The following is a 20,529-nucleotide window of genomic DNA, read 5'->3' as shown; positions in this document are numbered from 1 at the left end:
TGGAGCTGCAAACCTGAAGGTAAAGTTTGAATGCCAGGAAAGGTGATATTGAAGGAAAAGGGCAAGATGGAAGAAAGCAATCTCCAGATAGATGCCCAGTGGGCATAATAGAAACTCTTATGTGGAAACTCATATGGCAATAGTTAGCTTTGGAGTTATGGAAATAATATGTTCCATCTATTGGCTCTAAAATGAACCCTTGTGAACTACTATAAAATCAAGGGTCTATCCCCCTAAGGTGGGAAAAAAAAAAGAAAATTCTCAATAGACTCAATTAAAAACTTCTGGTGAAGATGTAGTTGAAATGATGGCCAGCTTTGCAGGCCCCATGGGATTTGTTGGCCCACTTAGTGGCTCAGTTCTCCTTTGCTGTGGTTTTCTAGCTCTTTGGTCTCCCTAGGCTGTCAGATCTACGTCTCTTCCCTGTGGGATAGAATGTTACTGCAGGGTCTATTATTGGAGAAATGACGGCCCAGCTCCTAACACACAGGGGTTTCCTAGTTGGCTATAGAAGGTATTACATTTGCTTTCAGGCTCTACACTCTTACTCTACTACCAACTTTCACTCTGAGAACCTTTCTGTATAAGACAACTTACTCAGAGCATCCATAAGGACTAGCTATGGCCTATATTTCTTTTCTTTTTAGAACAAAAAAAAATCCTCCAAGAAAGTTATCTACTTATACAGCAGGTCATATTTCATTTGCACTGCAAATTTGACATTCTCCATGTCTGTATAATATCTGTTTGTCTGTTTATTGTCAGAGAAGTCGATTTGATCTAGTTATCAGAAAACCTGCTTGGACAAATGGCGAGAAAGGCTCCTAATTCTACCCCCTGAGTGATTTGATCTTGGGCACTGTGGGAGGTTGTTGAAGTGGGGGAGGGGGGTCATGCACAGAAGCCACCAGAAAGATCGAAGAACTTGGAACACCTTCGGAGAGTGAAGACGTATAAAGAGGGAGGGCAGGGCTACTGGCGAAGAAGAAATTGCTTTAGAAATGTTTTTGCACTGGTTTCCATGCGGGAAACTATAATACCAATCCTGTCCAAAAGACCAGGTCAATAGAATCACCTCCTGAACTCTGAATTTATAGTACCATCACTTTCTCTAACTTTGTTACAGCTGCAGGAAGGAGTCATGTTGATACAAAGCATGATTATAGCTCCTCCTGAAAAGAAGAGAAAGGATTCCACAAATGTTTCCTTCCCATTTATTGCCTCCGCCATTTCCCCCAGCTCATGCTCATTCGCAGCACATGAAGGAAATCAGAGGATGATTTAAATCTAAGCAACAGTTGATCAGAACCTAAGACACGAGAGGAAAGCATAGCTTTGGGCATTGATGGTGCACATCTGGGTGCTGGCCTAGGGGGCCTACACAGCTGCTAGAAAGGGTGTTTTTGGTATTTTGTGTGACTTCAGAGGACCCTATGGGATAATGTTTCAGGTCATTAGCACACAGAGGAGAGTGAAGAAAGAATGGAGAGTGGTAGAGATAGAGTTAGGAAGTTAGGAAAACCAGTGAGGTGAATTAGGAAAACCAGGGTCCACCCTTGATTTATCAGTTATGGACTTGCAATTCTTGGAAACATTTCTGTCGTTACCACTGCTGAAGATTTTAAAAGTAAAACGATCAGGAAGAAAATAAGCCAAAAATGTATTAACATGTAATATATAACATATGTATACATATGAATGAATTTATACCACATAAACAGTATTGTTAAATATATATATGAAATACTGCAAACATAATTCTTAACCAGCAGAGGGCTTGCTATAAAAGTTTTTTTTTTCAGATAAATAACAAGAGTTTAAATGACTCCTTGTAATATATAAAGCCGACTCTTCACCTTACATAAGATTTGATTCCACTTGACATGTAACGAAGTACAAACCACTAAAAGCTTCTTTCCATTTGTCATCATCTAGTTCTCTTCAAGGTTATATGAATGTAAGAAGTAGAAAGAGAATAGGATTCAGAGCCTGACAAATCAAAATTCAAATTTGTGCTGTGCTTCTTATGAGCCATGGAACCTGGAACAAGAGCCTTACTGGGTCTGAGAATCTAAAACTAATTAACGGAGCTGTGCCTCCCTTCACGGGGTAGCTGTGAGATGTAATGGGACACAAAGCGTATAAGAGTTCCACTAACCAGGGACTGATGAACTCTTTCTGTCAAGTGCCATACAGTGAATATTTTGAGCTTTGCAGGACTGATATTCAGGTTGATGACCAGAGTGAGTGAGCAGAGAGGGAGTACATAAACAGAGAAGCATGGCTGCATACAGTTTCAATACAACTTTATAAAAATAAAGGAGAGTGGGCCAGGTTCAGTTCATGACCAACAGTTTGAAAATCCAAATACGTACTTCATATCACTGTCATCTTTGTTTCCCTGATTTGTCTTTTCAGAGATTCAGGTTTTCCTACATTTAATGAAGAAAACTGCCTGCCTCGGTTTATTTCTTGACCATCTATTGCATACCTAACACCCTCAAAAAATATGAACAACAAAGCAAATATGATACCTTTTGCCCCTTGGGGGTCTTTGAAGATCCCAGAAAGTGGCTAATCTTTTTAGCTGCAAAGCAGCTTGGCGATATTTATCTCATGGAGTTGTGAGGAGATGGAAATAAAGTGCTATGTTCTGGTGCAGGTGCAGATCCAGCTACAGGGAGAAATGGTTATTAGTCTTCCCTTTTGCTATGAAAAACTATAAAATCAGGCAAATTCTACAAAGAAACTGTTTTCAGACATTGGAAAACAGCTAGCACAGAGCTCTGAATCTTGGGATTGGGAAAGGCCTTATTTAACGTTGGCATTTTGCCCAGGACCAGTATCTATGCATAATAACCAAGAACAAGTGCATTAAAGACTTGAACATGAGCTCTGAAGTAATGAGAATGAACCACCAGAAGAGACCAGAGTAAAAGCTTCTTGACATTAGCCTGGGCAATGTGTTTTTTGTTTTGTTTTGTTTTTGAAGAGGAAAACAAGAACATAGAAACAAGACCAGAAAGATGTGTTGCTTAACTCAAACTAAGATCAAGTGAAGAAAACAATAGTTATAAGACAACCATGGAGCAAGAGGAGATATCTAGGATTCCCAAGTTATACACCTAATTTGGTGTGTGTGTGTGTGTGTGTGTGTGTGTGTGTGTGTGTGTGTGTGCCTGCATGTGTGTTATTTCAGTAGTTTTATATTTTAGGCCTCACATTTTAGTTTTTTTTTTAAAGTAGATTTTGTGTTGGTTTTCATGACCAGTAATAATAATAAAAAAAAAGAGGCTGTAAATTTGAAGAAGAATGGAGAGTGTGTATGGGAAGGTTTGAAGAAAAGAAAGGGAAGGGAGGAATGTAATTAAATTATAATATGAAAATAAACAACAACAAATAAAATAGGAATATAGTTTATTCTTTTTCATGTGGCTACCCAGTTTTTCTAGCAGTAGATGCTGAAGAGCCTCTGTTTGCCAACATGTACTTTCCACAATCAGTGTGATTCTAGTTATCCATGCTGCACATGGAATTACAGAGATTGCTTGAAAATAGCTTAATATATCATAATAAGCACAAACTATCAAATTATGTATGACATACACAAAATATTTAGATAGAAACTTATAATGGAAAATGAGCATTTAAAGAAAGAAGTATGGGTTAAAACTAGCTATGTATGCTTATGCTTTAGAGAGAGAACAGAATCAGAGAGAATAATATTCAAGGCAAGTAGAATAAACAGGATAACACAGAAAATTGGTGAAACACAAAATAATATATAGAATATAAATAGCAAAATAAGGGAGTGTTAAGAAAAATTAATAAAACAAATAAGTGATGGTCTGGGATGACCATTAAAATTGAGAATTGCCTTTTTTTCAAATATTATTTGTAGAGGAATCTTAATCCACCAACATGGCTGTTATTGCAAGGATCACATCCAAAGACCTATGTCTGTGTGATCTGGCTCTTATATAGATACACCCTTAGTACACATCTTTAATCCTCTGGCTGTAATATATACCTTTAATCCCTCTGGCTGGAATTTAGCCCACAATGTTAATTGAGAGGCCAACAAAGTGACAAACCAGAGAGATATTTGACCGAATGAGTCACAGGATATGTCCAGACAGAAAAGAGAAGCTACTTAAGAGCAGCATAGAGAGAGGAGGGAGGAGTAGTGTACAATACAGGAATGCTGTAGAGTTTGTGGAGACAGTACAGTGGAGTTCTGGAGTACTGTACAATTTGGTTCAGTTTAGTGCTGTTTAGTTGAGTGCAATTGAGTTTGTGTAGCTGAGTTTGTGGAGTTCAGAGACAGTTTTCCCAAGCAGAGCACTTCAGTGAGAAACAGAGAGAAGCCAGTTTGAATCAGTCAGCTTGGAGAGGAGTTTTGAGCTAGAACAACTGAGTTGAACCAGCCAGCCAGAGTTTACAAAGAACTAGAAATGATTTATTCATCAGTAAGTCTTGGTGGGTGAAAACATTCTAGGCCTAGATTAGCAGATGGACCCCGGAAGCTGAAGCCTTCAAGGTCGAGGCCTGCAGAAGATTAGATTGTATAGAGGCTAAAACCTTCCTGGCCTAGGGCTATGGATATTTAGATAAAAATGATCTGGGCTTAGCCCAAGCCATGTATTAGTAAAGCTTGGATACACTTCTTATCTCATCTTTCATATAAAGAAATAAAAACAATTATTTCATTTTATCTAAGCAACTTTCATAGGAAGTTACTTAGGTAAAACAGTGCTATTTTAAATTAATAGGAATTTATTTAATTTTGTGTAAGTGATAGATAACTTTCAGCATTAAGTATTAATTCTTTCATGGTACCCCTGTTGAAAGTTTTGTTCTAACTATACAAGTAAAGACTTTAAAAGGAAATATAGAGTATACAAATGGCCAATACAATAAATGTAAATGTAACTATCAATAGAGATGCTGGGAGCATTAAAATTCATAAGAAAAGTACTGTAGATAACTTTATGTCAAGAACTACAGCAATTAATCATGAATACTACTGATAAGTGACAAAGTAATGGAAATTTTAATTTGAAAAATTCCCATGATAGAATTGTATGCTCAAGTTATTTAACTAGGAAATTTATTTTATATTTAAGAAAGAATTATTTCTATTTTATCCAACATTTTTCAGAAAAAGTTGAAAATGCTTTTCAACTTTTTGAACTTAATGCAACTTTGATATCACAGCTTCCTATCATTCAAATACTGAAATGGTGTGGAATCTTAACACACTATAGATATCGACTCTAGAAATATATAATTGGATAGCACATTATGATGAAGTTGGGCTTTTATTATAAATAAATAACATCGTTTCATCATTCAAAGGTTAAAGGTGTATCATAGAAGTGATAAAGGAGAAAAATGACAAATTTTCACCTAAACATGAAAGATTATAACCTTCTTCTCAGCTCCTCATGGAACCTTCTCCAAAACTGATCATATAGTAGGTCACAAAGAAAGCTTCAGCAGATACAAGAAGATTGAAATAATACCCATATCCTATCAGATCACCATGAAATAAAGCTGGACTTCAACAACAACAGAAATAACAAAAAGCCCACACACATGGAAACTAAACAACTCTTTACTTAATGACAACTGGGTCATGGAAGAAATAAAGAAAATAAAGACTTCCTAAAATTCAATAAAAATGAAGGTACAACATACCCAATTTATGGGACACATTGAAAGCAGTGCTAAGAGGAAAATTCATAGCACTAAGTGCCTTCATAAAGAAACTGGAAACATCTCATATAGGGAACTTAACTACACATCTGGAAGCCCTAGAAAAAAAGAGGCAGAAACACCCAAGAGGAGTAGATGGCTGGAAATAATTAAAATCAAGGCTGAAATCAATAAATTAGAAACAAAGAGAACAATTCAAAGAATCAACAAAACCAGGAGCTGGTTTTTTTGAGAAAATCAACATGATAGACAAACTGTTAGCCAAAAACTAACTAAAAGTCAAAAAGACACTATCCAAATCAACAAAATCAGAAATGAGAAGGGAGACATAACAACAGACACTGAAGAAATACAAAGAATCATTAGGTCCTACTTCAAAGGCTTATATGCCACAAAATTTGGAAATCTAAGGGAAATGGATAATTTTCTTGACCAATTCCACTTGCCAACATTGAATCAAGATCAGATAAACAAACTAAAAGTCCTATTTCTCCTACAGAAATATAAGCAATCATTGATAGTCTCCCAACCAAAAAAAGCCCAGGGCCAGATAGTTTCAGCAAGGAATTCTACCAGACCTTCAAAGAAGAGCTAATACTTATACTCTTCAAGCTACTCAACAAAATAGAAATGGACGGAACATTACCGAACTCATTCTATGAGGCCACAGTCACTTTGATACATAAACCTCATAAAGACTCAACACAGAAAGAGAATTTCAGACCAATTTCTCTTATGAACATTGATGCAAAAATACTCAATAAAATACTTGCAAACTGAATACAAGAACACATCAAAGATATTCACCATGACCAAGTAGGCTTCATTGCAGGCATGCAGGGATGGTTCAATATACGGAAATTCATCAGTGTAATCCACCCTATAAAAAAAAAACTGAAAAAAACCTCCACATGATCATCTCCTTAGATGCCCAAAAAGCCTTTGATAAAATCCAACACCCATTCATGTTTAAAGTTTTGAAGAGATCAGGGATCCAAGGCACATGCCTAAACATAATAAAGACTATATATAGCAAGCCAATAGCCAACATCAAATTAAATGGAGAGAAACTCAAGAAAATTCCTTTAAAATCAGGGACCAGACATGGTTGCCCACTTTCTCCATATCTCTTCAATATAGTTCTTGAAGTTCTAGCTAGAGCAATAGGACAACAAATGGAGATCAAGGGGTTGCAAATGGGAAAGGAGGAAATCAAATTATCCCTATTCACAGACAATATAATAGTGTATATAAGTGACCCCCAAAATTCCACCAGAGAACTCCTATAGCTGATAAATACCTTCAGCAAAGTGTCTGGATACAGAATTATCTAAAAAAAAAAAAGTCAGGAGCCTTACTGTATACAAATGGCAATCCTGCTGAGAAAGAAATCAGGGAAATTATACCCTTCATGATAGCCACAAGCAATATAAAGTAGCTAGGAGTAACTCTAACCAAGCAAGTAAAAGACTTGTTTGAAAAAAAGTTCAAATCTCTGAAGAAGGAGATTGAAGATGACATCAGGAGATGGAAAGATTTCCCTTGTTCATGGGTCGGGAGAATTAATGTAGTAAAAATGACCATCTTACCAAAAGCAATTTGCAGATTCAGTACAATCCCTATCAAAATACCTACACAAATTTTGAGAACATTGAAAGATCAATTCTCAATTTCATATGGAAACACAAAAACCTAGAATAGCTAAAACAATCCTGTACAATAAAAGATCCTTCAGAGGAAACTCCATACCAGTACTACAGAGCAACAGTAATTAAAACAGCATGGTACTGGTGCAACAATAGGCTGGTTGATCAATGGAATTGAATTGAAGACCCAGAAATGAATTCACACACATATGAACACTTGATTTTTGACAAAGAAGTCAAATCTATTCAATGGAAAAAGGAGAGCATCTTCAACAAATGGTGCTGGACTAACTGGATGTCTGCATGTAGAAAAATGCAAGAAGATCCATATTTCTCACCATGCACAAAACTCAAGTCCAAGTGGATTAAAGACCTCAACGTAAAACCAGAGACACTAAGTCTGTTAGAAGAAAAATTGGGGAAGAGCCTGGAACTCACTGGCACAGGAGACAACTTCCTGAACAGAACTCCAACAGCCCAGGCTCTAAGGCCAACATTTAATAAATGAAACCTCATGAGGCTGAGAAGCTTCTGTAAGGCAGGAGACACTGCCAAGAGAACAAAGCGACAGCCTACAGACTGGGAAAAGATCTTCACCAACCCTACATCTGAAAAGGAACTAATACTCACAATAAATAAAGAGCTCAAGAAATTAAATACCACCAAACCAAATAACCCAATTAAGAAATGGGGCTCAAAACTAAACAGAATTCTCAACACAGAAATATTGAATGGCTGAGAAACACTTAAAGAAATGTTCTACATCCCTAGTTATCAAAGAAATGCAAATCAAAATGACATCTTACACCCATCAGAATGGCTAAGATAAAAAATTCAAGTGACACCACATTCTGGTGAGGATGTGGAGAAACAGGAACACTCCTTCATTGCTGGTGGCAGTGCAAACTTGTACAACCACTTTGGAAATCAATTTGGCTCTTTCTCAGAAAACTGGGAATAGAGCTACCTCAAGGCTCAGCTATTACACTCCTTGGAATATACCTAAAAGATGCTTCATCATACAACAAGGACATATGCTCAACCATGTTCATAGCAGCCTTATTCGTAATAGCCAGAATTTGGAAACAACCTAGATGTCCCTCAGTTGAAGAAAGGATAAAGAAACTGTGGTACATTTACACTATAGAATACTACTCAGCTATTAAGAACAAAGAAATCTTGAAATTTGAAGGCAAATGGATGGAACTAGAAATGATCATCCTGAGTCAGTTAACGCAGACCCAGAAAGATACACATGGTATATACTCACTTATAATTGGACACTAGCCCAACATGGATGCCTTCAGAGAGTTTTCACTTAGCAGGAGATTGGGCTAGATACTGGAACTTCCTATTGGGACTCCAGGGAGAGTGGTATGGGAAAATGGGGAAATAGAAGGATCCTGTGGGTCCTAGAAATCTACAAGAAGATCATTAAGGCTGGTGGATCTGCACCCAGGGCTGTCTGCTCAATCTACTCTAAGAACAAAAACAATGCAGGTAGTAAAACTAGAAGTCCTATGCAGATCTAGTCAATGGACAGCGCATCCTCCACAGTTGTTTGGAGAACAGGGACTGACTTTGACATGAACTCTGGTTCCCCCCTATTTGACCAATTCCTCTTGGTAGGGAGGTCTGTGTCACTCAGAGGATGGGTAAGCAGGATACCAGGATTAGACCTGAGAGGCTGTGATCGTATGGTGAGGGAGGAGGTTGCTTTTTGTCACAAACCTAGGAGAAAGGAATAGAGTGAAAGAGGGAGGGAGGGTGGAATAGGAAGGTACAAGAGAGGGGATAACAACTGAGATGTAATGTGAATAAATTACTTAAATTAAAAAAAAAAGAAAAAGGAGAAAAATGTCATAAATGTCTTGTAGAAACACAGAAGTATAAATCTAATGCCCAGTTATGATTTTAGAAGCTTCTTAGAAAAGTAGCAGTGACACAAAGCTTTATTAATCTGCCAAACCCACTGTTAATGAAAAGGGAGGAATATTTTTATTTATAATTATGAGGAAAGAATAAGGATGCCCATTTCAATAATTTCTATTCAATATTGCACAGGCATGGTTTTCAAGGGAAAGCAAAAATGAACAAACAAATGGTAATGTACATATAGAAATTCTTCACACCCTTCCCACAGTAACTCAGAGACCAATACATGAATTTACAAAACCCCAAAATAGGCACCAACATACAAATATCAATTGCATTTTTATGCAACAAAATATGTAGTAGAAAATATAACCTTACCCCAAACATTTTCTATAGTAATATGTAAACATTAGATACTTATAAATAAAAAGTGCCATCAAGGGGGCTGAAGGATGCCTCATCTACTAGATGAGTTCATCTACTGAAAGATGGAGCAGTAGTAGTTGCTCTTCGAGAGGACCTAGGTTTGATATCCAGTACCATGTGGTGGTTCACATTCATCATTTTAATTCCAGGGGATCTAGCACCCTCTTCTGGCCTCTGGGGTACTAGGTATACATGTGGGGCACATGATGGAGGCAAAGCCCACATACATATAAAATACATCTTTTAAAAAGTGGTAGAAAATTTGACTACTTGTGTGTAGAGGAATAAAAATAGTTCCTTAAATGTAGTTACACAATTATCTTTAAATAGATCCAAAACTTAAAGACATAAAACTGTTGAAATATAAGACTCTTAAAACATTATTTTTGCTGAGTTAGACTATAGGATATCCATATAAATGAAGGAATACAGTACATTTAGCATTAATTATAACATAATACCAATTTCTCTTTACTTATCTCTAGGTTTTTCAATGAGCTATAAATATCTGAATAGGCTTCTTTTTCCCTAAAATTGTTTTGAAATGAAAAAGACCTTGAATAGTTGAATAGTTCTTGAGAAAGCTCAACATACATACATTGATAAATGTAAACTACCATATAAGCAAAATGAAAGGCAAAACTACACGACCATCTCATTAGATGTAGAAAAGGCATTTGACAGAATCCAATACCCATTTATGATAAAAAGCCCCTGAGCGATTGGAGATACAGAGGGCATACCTCAAAATATAAAAGGAAGTTTACAGCAAGCATATAGACAACATCAACTTAAATGGAGAGAAACTCAAGGCAATTCCATTAAAAGCAGGAACAAGGCAATGTTTTTTACTCTCTCCAAGCCTATTCAATATAGTACTTGAAGTCTTTTTTGTTTGTTTGTTTGTTTTTTGTTTTTACAGAATGTATAATTTAATGTAATATTTCTAGTTTTAAAACTGTGTCTAAGAAAAAACATATGCACACAGTGAACACTGACACATTTGGGTGGCAGTAACAGAAATGATCAGAACTGATGTTCATCTGTAGAAGAGCCATTACACCTATAGGTTGATATACATTGCCACTGCTAATGAGATTTTGTTTTAAGTAGCAGGATACTAAATTTAGTAACTTTGTACACTTCTGTAAAATTGCAGCACAGTGACATCTGTATTCTTGTTTGATTGAGTGGACAGGGAAAAGGATGAATATGTTATAAAAATTGCCACAGCTTCTTTCTTTTAACCAATTTTTCATTCAGAAATTTAGACCCAACAAAGTAGAAAAGATGTTTACTTCAAGCTTGACAAATACAAACTGCCAAATCACTATAAAAGTACTTGAAGTCTTAGATGAAGCAATAAGGCAACTGAAGGAGATCAAGGGGATACAAATTATAAAGGTAAAAGTAAACTTATTTTTCATATGATATGACAGTATATATACATAAGTGACCATAAAAGTTCCATCAGGACACTCCTGTGGCTGAATAACACTTTCAGCAAAGGAGCTGAATACAAAATTAACTCACAAAAAATCTGTAGTCCTCCTTTTTACAAATAATGAATGGACTGAGACAGAAATCAGGAAAGCAACACATTTCACACTATCCTCAAATGATATAAAATATTTTGGGGTAACTGTAACCAAGTAGGAGAAATACTTGCATGATATAAACTTTAAGACATTAAAGAAATAAACTGAAGGAGCTGTCAGAAGATGTAAGGATCTCCCATGATCATAGATCTGTAAGACTACTATAGTAAAAATGGCTATCCTACCAAAAAACAATCTGCTGACTCAGTGCGGTCTCCATCAAAATTCTAATACAATCCTTCATAGATCTTGAAAAGGTAATAATTCTCATATAAAAAAAAACCAGGATAGCTAAAACAATCCTGAATAATCAAAGAACTGAGAGACATATTACCACTGTAATTTTAAATTATATTGCAAAGCTATAGTAATAAAAATAGTATTGCTATTTTTTAGAAAGATATACATGTTGATCAGTGGAATAGTAATGAAGACCCAGACATAAATCCACACAACTATGGACACCTGATTTATGATAAAGAAGACAGAGATACACAGTGGAAAAGGGTCAACAACAAATGGTGCTGATCAAATTGAATAGCTGCATGTAGAAGAATCCAAATAGATCCATACTTATCATCCTGCACTAAATTCAACTACATCAAAGTCCTCAGCAGAAAACCATATAGTAAGGAAGAGCTCCCCTTGGTCATAGACCTAGGGGAAGGCAATAGGGTGAAAGCAGGAAGGGAGGGAGGAATGGAAGTATACAAGTGATGGGATAACAATTGAAATGTAATCTGAATAAATTAATTAAAAAAAAACCAGACATGCCAAACCTAATAGAAGAGAAAGTACGGAATAGCTTTGAACTCGTTGCTACAGGAAAAGACTTTCTGAACAGAACATTGTTAGCATAGGCTCTAAGATTGATAACTAATGATCTCATTAAACTTAATAGCTTCTGCGAGGTAAAGGACTATGTAATTCAGGCAAATCAACAGCCTATAGAATGATAAAAGATGTTTACCGACTCCACATCTGATAAAGAACTAATATCCAAAATATATAAGAAACTCAAGAAAATATATATGAAGAAAACAAAAACCTAGTTAAAAGGAGGTACAGATATAAACAGAGAATTCTAAAAAAAGAAGAAACTCAAATGTCTGAGAAGTACTTAAATAAATGTTCAGAGTCTATAGTCATTAGGGAAGTGCAAATGAAAATGACTGTGGAGTTTCATCTTATACCCACCAGATTGGCTAAGTTGAAAAAACATGTGACAGTTCACACTGGTGAGAATATGTAGTAACTGGAATACTCCTTGTTGGTGGAAGTGCAAACTCCTACAACCAGGATGCAAGTCAATGTGGTCATTTCACGGGAAGAAGAGAATCTGTAGGCATTAGGTTATTGTGTAATTCAAATGCTTGCTTCTGTATCCTCCCCTCCCCCACATCTGTTTGCAAGCCTTTTTCTGAGAATATCTTGTCTCATTATAGTATAAACTCTGTTCACCAATTGTCCCCTTGTATGTCAATAAAGCAGCTTATAGCCAATCACTGAACAGGGGAGAGAATAGGGCTTGACTTCCTGCCATCCCAGGAAGAAGGAGCTAGAGGAGGAAGTAGAGAATTCTGCCAGGGGAATCAGCCCTGAGAGAGGTCCAAGAAAACATCAGGAGAGAGGAGCTGGAGCAGGAAAGCCGCAAAGTGCAAGTATCACTGAGATGCTTGCTGAGAGGAAGCCAAATTAGCTTAGAGGGTTAAGAATAGATTAATAACTGCTCAGTTTTTGTGCTATGAAGGTTATTATTAAACAAAAATGAAAGAGTCTCAGTTATTTGTGTGATAGCCACAGTAAGAGAAACTAAGAGAAACAAATACTGTATAATAAAAACAACTACAACAGGAATAAATCTACCTCAATATTCAGCTATACAATTCTTGAGCATATAGCCAAAGGACACTTCATCGTAATACAGAGATACTTGGTCAACTATGTTCATTGCTGCTCTATTCATAGTAACCAGAAAGTAGAACAATGTAGATGTCCCTTAACATAATAGTTGATAAAGAAAATATGGTATATTTACACCATGGAGAATTACTCAGATGTTAAATTAAACCATGACATTTGCAGGTAAATGAATGGAAGTAAAAAAAAAAAAAAAAGATCATCTGAGGTAACGCAGACCAGAATGAAAGATTTAGTATATATCTACCTATATGTTGATATTAGCTGTTAAGTCAATGAAAAGCAAGTTATGATCCATAGAACCACAGATGTTAGGTAGAGTAAGGAACTAGAGGGGACCTTCAGGTACTGGGATTGGCTTCCATCTAATTGAGCTGTTGGCCAAAGGGTTCTTGTAGAAATTCCCAAACAACTCAGGCTGTTCTTAAAACGATAAAGACTTGCTGTCCACAACTGACTGCAAAACCCCATTTGAAGACAACATCTGTACTACTCATTGATCGTGGAGGAGCTGAGCTGGTGCCTCCATGGGGACTTTACCCCCACAATCTAATGTCCTTGGTATGGGAAGTATACTCTTTGAGATATCAAAAGAGAAATGTAAACAGCAATCCAACCACAAACCCTTTTATCTACAATGGTGTTCTGCCTGCAAGATATGCTAGGGAAATGGTCTCATAAAGGTCATGGGGTAACCAATGAATATCTGATTTTACCTAAGGTCGACTCTGTGAGATGGTACCCATACCCACTACTGCATGGGTTATCAATACCCTGAGACTAGATAGCATAGGGACTTAGGGTAAAGCGAAATACTTCTTCTAATAAACAAACAAACAAAAACAAACCATGGCAATAAAATGACTCTTAATGCAATTCTGCTATTGTAGTTCAAGGCCTTGCTCTGCTGTCATCAGAGAAGCTTCTTCCTGCAGCAGATTGGAACAAATACAGAGACGCACAGCCAGACATTATGCAGAGCACTAATAACACTTCTAGCCTAGTGTTTTTAAGGGATTCCTGAATATGCTCTCTGTTTCTTTTGCCTTCTTTTGGGCCCTTTTCTTGTTTGTTCATTTGTTTTATCCAAATCTGATGTGTTAGTATTTGCTCTATCATATTGTATTTTACTTCACTATTATCTCTTAAAAATAAATATACAATAAGGAAATGAATTGGCTAGCATAGGAGCAAATACTCAAAGTATATTAATTATGAAAAAGGACTTGTATATAAAAGCATATAAATCCAATAAAAAATAATAAGATGCCTCGATTACAATAGATAATGTTTTATTTACTGAAGGGAGATTCATAAACAGAGGTTTATTGAAATATTGAAATATTCTGCCTTGTTGATGATCAGTGACTTCCTTAATGGTAATCACATCTTCAAGGAGAGATAGGGAAACTTTCTCTATTAAAGTTTCTGGGTAGCTTGAATCCACCTGGTTCCACTTAAGCCTCCCTCTCCTGGTGGAGTTTTTAGTGTTGTTAAAGAGTACAGAGGATGGTCTGTAGAGGTTACCTACCATGCTATGCAGTAGCATTCCTTGTTCTCCTTGCCCTGGGACACTTGCCATGCAGGGATTTGTGGTTTGCTGGTTGGATGGATGCCCTCACATTTCTCTTCCTCTGAGTTGAATGATAGATGAAGAATTTAGGCCAAGGCAGCCTGAGACCAAAAGAATCCTACAGTGCTATCAACCAGGGCCTCCAGGTAAGTGTTAGCACATTTATATGTTTTCTAGAATACGGTTTTTATTCTTACTTACTGGCTGGTGAATTCTTATAGGATAAGGACCATCCTTTTATACTTCTACCCTTAAGTTATAATGAAGTAAAGCATCAATCATGAATAGATGCTGAAGGAAGTGAATTTATTTGTCTCTTTGGAGATTTTTATCATGACTTTAACTGAGATAAACTTTTTTTTATTAAAAAGAACAACAAAACCAGTTATATCAATATGAATTTCAAAGAACTTTTCCCTCTCAACACAAAAAGGAAACAATACAAATCCAGGATAAAAATGGAAAGACTGTTGACTAAATCTGACATTTAAAGAACAGATTAGAAGGAGGAGAGAGAAAAAGGAGAGAAAAAAAATCAGATATTCAAGCTGTCTGAACTCAGAAAGGAAAAAGCAGGAGAGATACATCAAAGAACCAGAACTCCGTGAAGAGGAAGGAGTGGGAAGGAAAGGGACAGAGGGATCCCTGCAAGAGACAGAAGCATTTTGATTCAGCTGTAGAAACATGAAGGTCACACAAAAACAGAGGGAGGCTACAGGAACACTGCCCACTGTTTCTCAGAAGGCAAGCTGGGACTGACACACTGTTTGATCTCACTCAGTGATCTTCTCTCGAGATTATGCACCTCTTGATATTTGCCCACAAACCTGATAACCAGCTTTGGTTATCAGGATCTCACACAGTCCCAGGAAGGATCCCTGCTTAATGCAGTTTAATCTTTTTTTTCTTCTTCTGCTGCTATCTTGTTCATACATTTACATTTCTTTAATCTTGACCGTGACATCACAGTGGCTTCACAAAACATGTCAACAGTTCTGGTATTGTCCGGTTTCAACTACGAGGGCTAGCACGAGATACGTTATTTTACATTAATAAGAATAATTGATAGGAAGTTGGAATAATTATTACATTAAGGTTATCTTCCTTGACTAATACTTTGTGTTCAATTTGAAATCTTCAAAGTCAATATTGTGGCCTGAGAACCAAGCTCACTAGGTTCAAGTTTACCTTCTAAAAATTCAAAGGATGTTACCATTAATATTTAATCATAAAATTCAAAAAAGTTGGTATTTGAAAAGGAAGAGCACTACACTGGCAAAAAATGTTTCCATATTTGGTCATGCATTGTACATAAAACATGCAAATACTTCAATATAAAGCAAAAATCTATGTGTGGGTAATTCACTGGATGTTTGTATCCTTGATGTAATAAATTTTATGCGAAGGAAATATGGAACAAAAGAAGCAGTGGTTTTGAACTTGGAGAGTTTAGGTGGTTTTTGCAATTCCCCATCATATATATTTACAATAATTTAAGAGCCTTTCAAAGACCACAGGTCATTGTCTTCAACATAGTCAGCATGGCTTCTCTCACAGAGCTACAATCAAGGTGCCGATGGGCTGCTCCTTTCTGAAGCTCTAGAAGCAAACTTTTCTTTCCTCCTCCAGCCTCTGGAGGCTACACAAACCTCTTGGGTCATGGTCGCCACCAGAAAAAGGCAGATTAAGTCCTTCCATCCTATAACTCTGAGTTCCTTTTATGTTTTCCTTTTTTTTTTTTTAATGAGACCTTGTAGAGATGGCTCAGCCATTGAGAGCACTCACTGCTCTGGCACAGGTTCTAGATTTGGTTCCCCACACCCACATGAAAGCTTACAACTGCCTATAACTCCAGTGCTAGGTGATCCAATGCCCTCTTCTCACTTCTGCCGGCTTCTCTGAATATATGATGCACATACATAAACTCAGGTGCACATGCACTTGTATATTATATATGTATACACACATACACACACACGCACACACACACACACACACACACCCCTTCTGATTATGCTGGAGTTAATTGAATAGTTTCTCATTGGAATGTTAACAGTTTTGTATGCTTAGTCCTTTTGTAAACATAATTCCTTTCCTTTTCTTTTTTACCTTATAATCACAAGTTCTATAGATCATGGTAAAGACAATGTATGGGAGGCTGTTAGTGTGCCTACCACCAATGGTTTTGAATTCCCACTATGTTGGAGTCCCCACTTAAGTTGGGCAATGATGACATGTTTTGAATTGATCCTAATGCCTAATGGAAAATACTTGTGGCTGATCAAAATATAAAGTGGTGTTGCCTTTATTGGCCTTTCGTTTGCTAAAATTAAGCTATTAGAATGTGATTATCACAGTGCAATCTATTTAATAAAGTATGTTATAGTTATGTTCTCAAGTTTGTACAGATTAACTCTGATGAAACATGCCCAGCCATACCTTATTAACATTTTAGTTGCTTGGAAAGTATTCATAATGGTTTCTTGCATCTCAACCAAACTACCCCATTATTTGGGAAGGTATTACAGAACTGTTTACAAGATGCTGTTATGGTCCAGTTCTGAGACTCTAGCTCCTTAAGTAAACCTCCCTGTATCATGATCTTAGGTTCTGGCATTAGCTTGAACTGGCATTACCTAACCTAGGGTTAGTTTCTAGACAACCAATCCTTATGTTTAGCAGCCCAGAGAAATATTCAAATAAGCCAGTTGACCAATTGACATGGATTCCATTGAACCTAGCTGATCCCATCCCCTTTAACACATATGGATATCCTCTCAGCTCCAGCTTTCTTAGCATAAAGATCTATGTCCGTAAATCCAGCCTCATGTAATGCTGGTTGGGGTCTTCCTCATTTGGAGCCATAAAGAGTTCTACCCTTTAGCTGAGTGCAGTGCATTCCACCATCAAAAATTTGAAGTCTTATAAAACAGTGGACTTCTTCAACAGTTTTTCTGCTTTCCCTTACCATCCATATTTACAGCACGGTTACTATTTGAAAGAGCTGGAAGTGAATACTGTGTTTCCTGCATCTGAAAACTACTTAGGATGAAGACTTCTTACCTTGGCTCTAGCTATTTCTTCCATCACCCCACTGTGGAGAGCCATAGATAGCAGCGCCCCCTACTGCTTCACCGGCGCAATGTGCCCCCTTCTGCGCATGCGCAGTGAGAAAACCCTTTGCGCATGCGCAGTGAAAAAAACCCTTTGCTCATGCGCAGTGAGCAAGCCCCTTATGTGCATGACGTAAGGTGGTGTGATTCTGACAAGGCGTGGCATGAGGTGGTGTGATCCGAATGCACCAACCAGGAGTGGCGACGTGGTAGTTTCTGATAGGACAGGCACACTATAAAAGGTTCTGTGGGAACTTTTCCCAGGGTCACTCCGATAGTCAAGGATCCTGAATAAAAACTGCTACAAGAAGAGTTCCCGGTGTTGGTGTCTTTCCTGCTGGACGGGAGCGGCATCGGCACCCCACTTTCTTGTTTTAGTATTTTCTGCAGTGCTATTGCACCATCCAACACAGGTAGCTAGAATTCTGATAGAACACAAGCTTCAGAGCTGAGCTATTTCATTTGAGTTTGTGCGAGTTTAGCACGCTACAATACCGACTGGTTATGTTATGGTTTAAATTGGAAACATCCCTACAAGCTCATGTTTTGAATACTTGGTCCCCAGGTAGTGGCATTGTTTTGGGATTTTGAGGAAATTGGAAGTCAAGGCTGAGATTTGGAAGTGGGTTACTTGGAGTGTGCCTTTAAGAATATACCATGTCCCCAGTACTTACCCAATCCCCATCAGCCTCCAGTTCCTGTCCATTAGGAGGTGAAAAAGTCTTCTGTCATTTGTACCCATTGTCATGGTGCAAAACACAGGGCATGTCATTATAGGATGAATGCCCTGAAACCAGGCTTGAAAATCAATAATTCCTCTCTTAGTTGTCTCTTTTAGGTACTGTGTCAGGATCACAGAAATCTAATTAACACTCATATTCTTCTGGAATACATTATGGCCACTTGAAGATACATACTGAATCCTTGCTGCCAGTTTTCTCCAAGATGGCTTTGCTGCATAAACTACAAAGAAGAAGGACCAAAAGCCCAATTGTAATTGACCTTGGGAAAATTGGTAACAACATTTCACCAAAAGGTGCTATCAGTAAGAACAAAACACCACACCCTGTATTTTTTCTTCTTGGAGACAGCAATGCAGCATCTGTTTGAATGGCTAAGTGCTTACTGTGCTTCTGCAGGGCAGTCAAAGCCATTTTAGGATGGGGAGAGTCATGGCACAAGCTCATCTGAAAGGTGTCTCTCGTGGACAGGGAGCTGTACACTTCCCACTTGAAGCTTTCTGATGTTATGGGGATATGAGACCACTTTGACTCGAGGAGTACTGGAGGTGTAAGGAGCTGCCTGGCATTCTGACTGGGTTTTCTAAGTCAAAAATGTATGTGTGATTGCCTAGGGAAAAAACCACATACAACAGAAACTGAAGTGAATAACACTGGGTGATATATTGCCCCTTCCCATCAGTCATATCATATGCAATGTAAACAGAGTGAAGTAATTTGCTACTTTCCTGGGTTCCATTATGTATATATGTTTATTTAATCAGAACTAAATGATATTACATGAAGTTCCCCTTGCCCTCCTGAGGAATCCAGATTCAACACTTTCAGCACTGCTCAGCACTGGAGAGCGAAGAAAGTGTAACCATAGTGATGGGATGGAAATGATTTTCTTTGTTCAGAGGCTTCAATATCCAACAGACATTACAGTTTTCAAGGTCAAAAATATATTAGGATGAGATAAAAATTAAAGAAAAATGTGCTGGCTTAGCTACAAAAGCTAATTTAGTTTATGCATTATAAATTATGTTAAAATGACTAAAATGAGATTTCTCAGCAAGAACTAAATGTGTGGTTTCACAAAACTAATTTCCAAAGATGAACATGATTACAGAATTTAGCTTTAAAAGCTTTTCAGGCCATCAGAGAAAACAGCAAAGCTATCAATTATCAGGCTTTAGTGGTGCCTCTGTCAGAAATATAATGGTATTTTTAGCATTCTTCTCAGCGTTTACTAAATTAAGAATGTCTACAAACAAATCAATTAATTGGGACATTATTTAATTAAGTAAAACATGTGATCTGCCAAAGAACCTTAAGCAGACGATTATAGCAAACAGCCCAGTAGCCTCTTCTTTTGCGGCAAAGAGCACACCAAGCAATAAAGCAAAGATAGAAGCTACGAGGGATGTTGTTCAAACAACCTCAGCCACGTAGTTTTTTTAAACGCACATTGCATATTTATGTAGTTTTTTTAACTGCTTGTTTTGAAAATCTATGATTTCCTCAGAGAAGGCCAATGTTATCTGTCAGTCACTCCTTCCTGTTGAGTGGCTATGTGGCATTTATCTTCCTGCAAGTATGCTTTGTAAACATGAAGAGTCTATACTCTCCTGCATGGGATACATACGTGTCTAGACATAAAAAAAAGTTACTGGGTTGCTGGTACTTGTTTCCACATCACCGGTAAATTAAACAGTTTAAATTCCATGAAGTTTATTTGGACTCACTCCAAACCAGTCATCTACAAACCCCTCCATTCAGATTAGGTGTCACCAACCCGTTTTTGTGAAAGCGACATGGATGCAAAGAGGCTAAATGTGTTCTCTGGGTTCGCTTGCCTGGCTAATTGCAAAAACTCGGATTAAACCTAGAGTGTGATAGTAAGTCAGGGGCATTTCCAAAATTTTGGACAGCCAGTAC

The 20,529-nt window shown here is 37.3% G+C and overlaps 1 pseudogene across 1 annotated transcript in view; it reads right to left on the bottom strand.

Annotated features, from left to right (window-relative positions):
* LOC311607127 (selenoprotein K-like) overlaps nucleotides 1-18,617 on the bottom strand; it is a 35,299-nt pseudogene extending 16,682 nt beyond the window's left edge. Inside the window, exon 1 of the transcript in view lies at nucleotides 18,544-18,617. The product of the transcript in view is annotated as a selenoprotein K-like (transcript). The remainder of the gene's footprint in view (nucleotides 1-18,543) is intronic.
* Between the last annotated feature and the right edge of the window lie 1,912 nt (nucleotides 18,618-20,529).

The sequence above is a fragment of the Acomys minous genome (assembly GCF_964271855.1).
Source record: "Acomys minous genome assembly, chromosome: 1".
Lineage (NCBI taxonomy): Eukaryota > Metazoa > Chordata > Mammalia > Rodentia > Muridae > Acomys > Acomys minous.
Note: the sequence above shows the minus strand (reverse complement) of the source record. Positions and strands in the feature narration are given on the sequence as shown.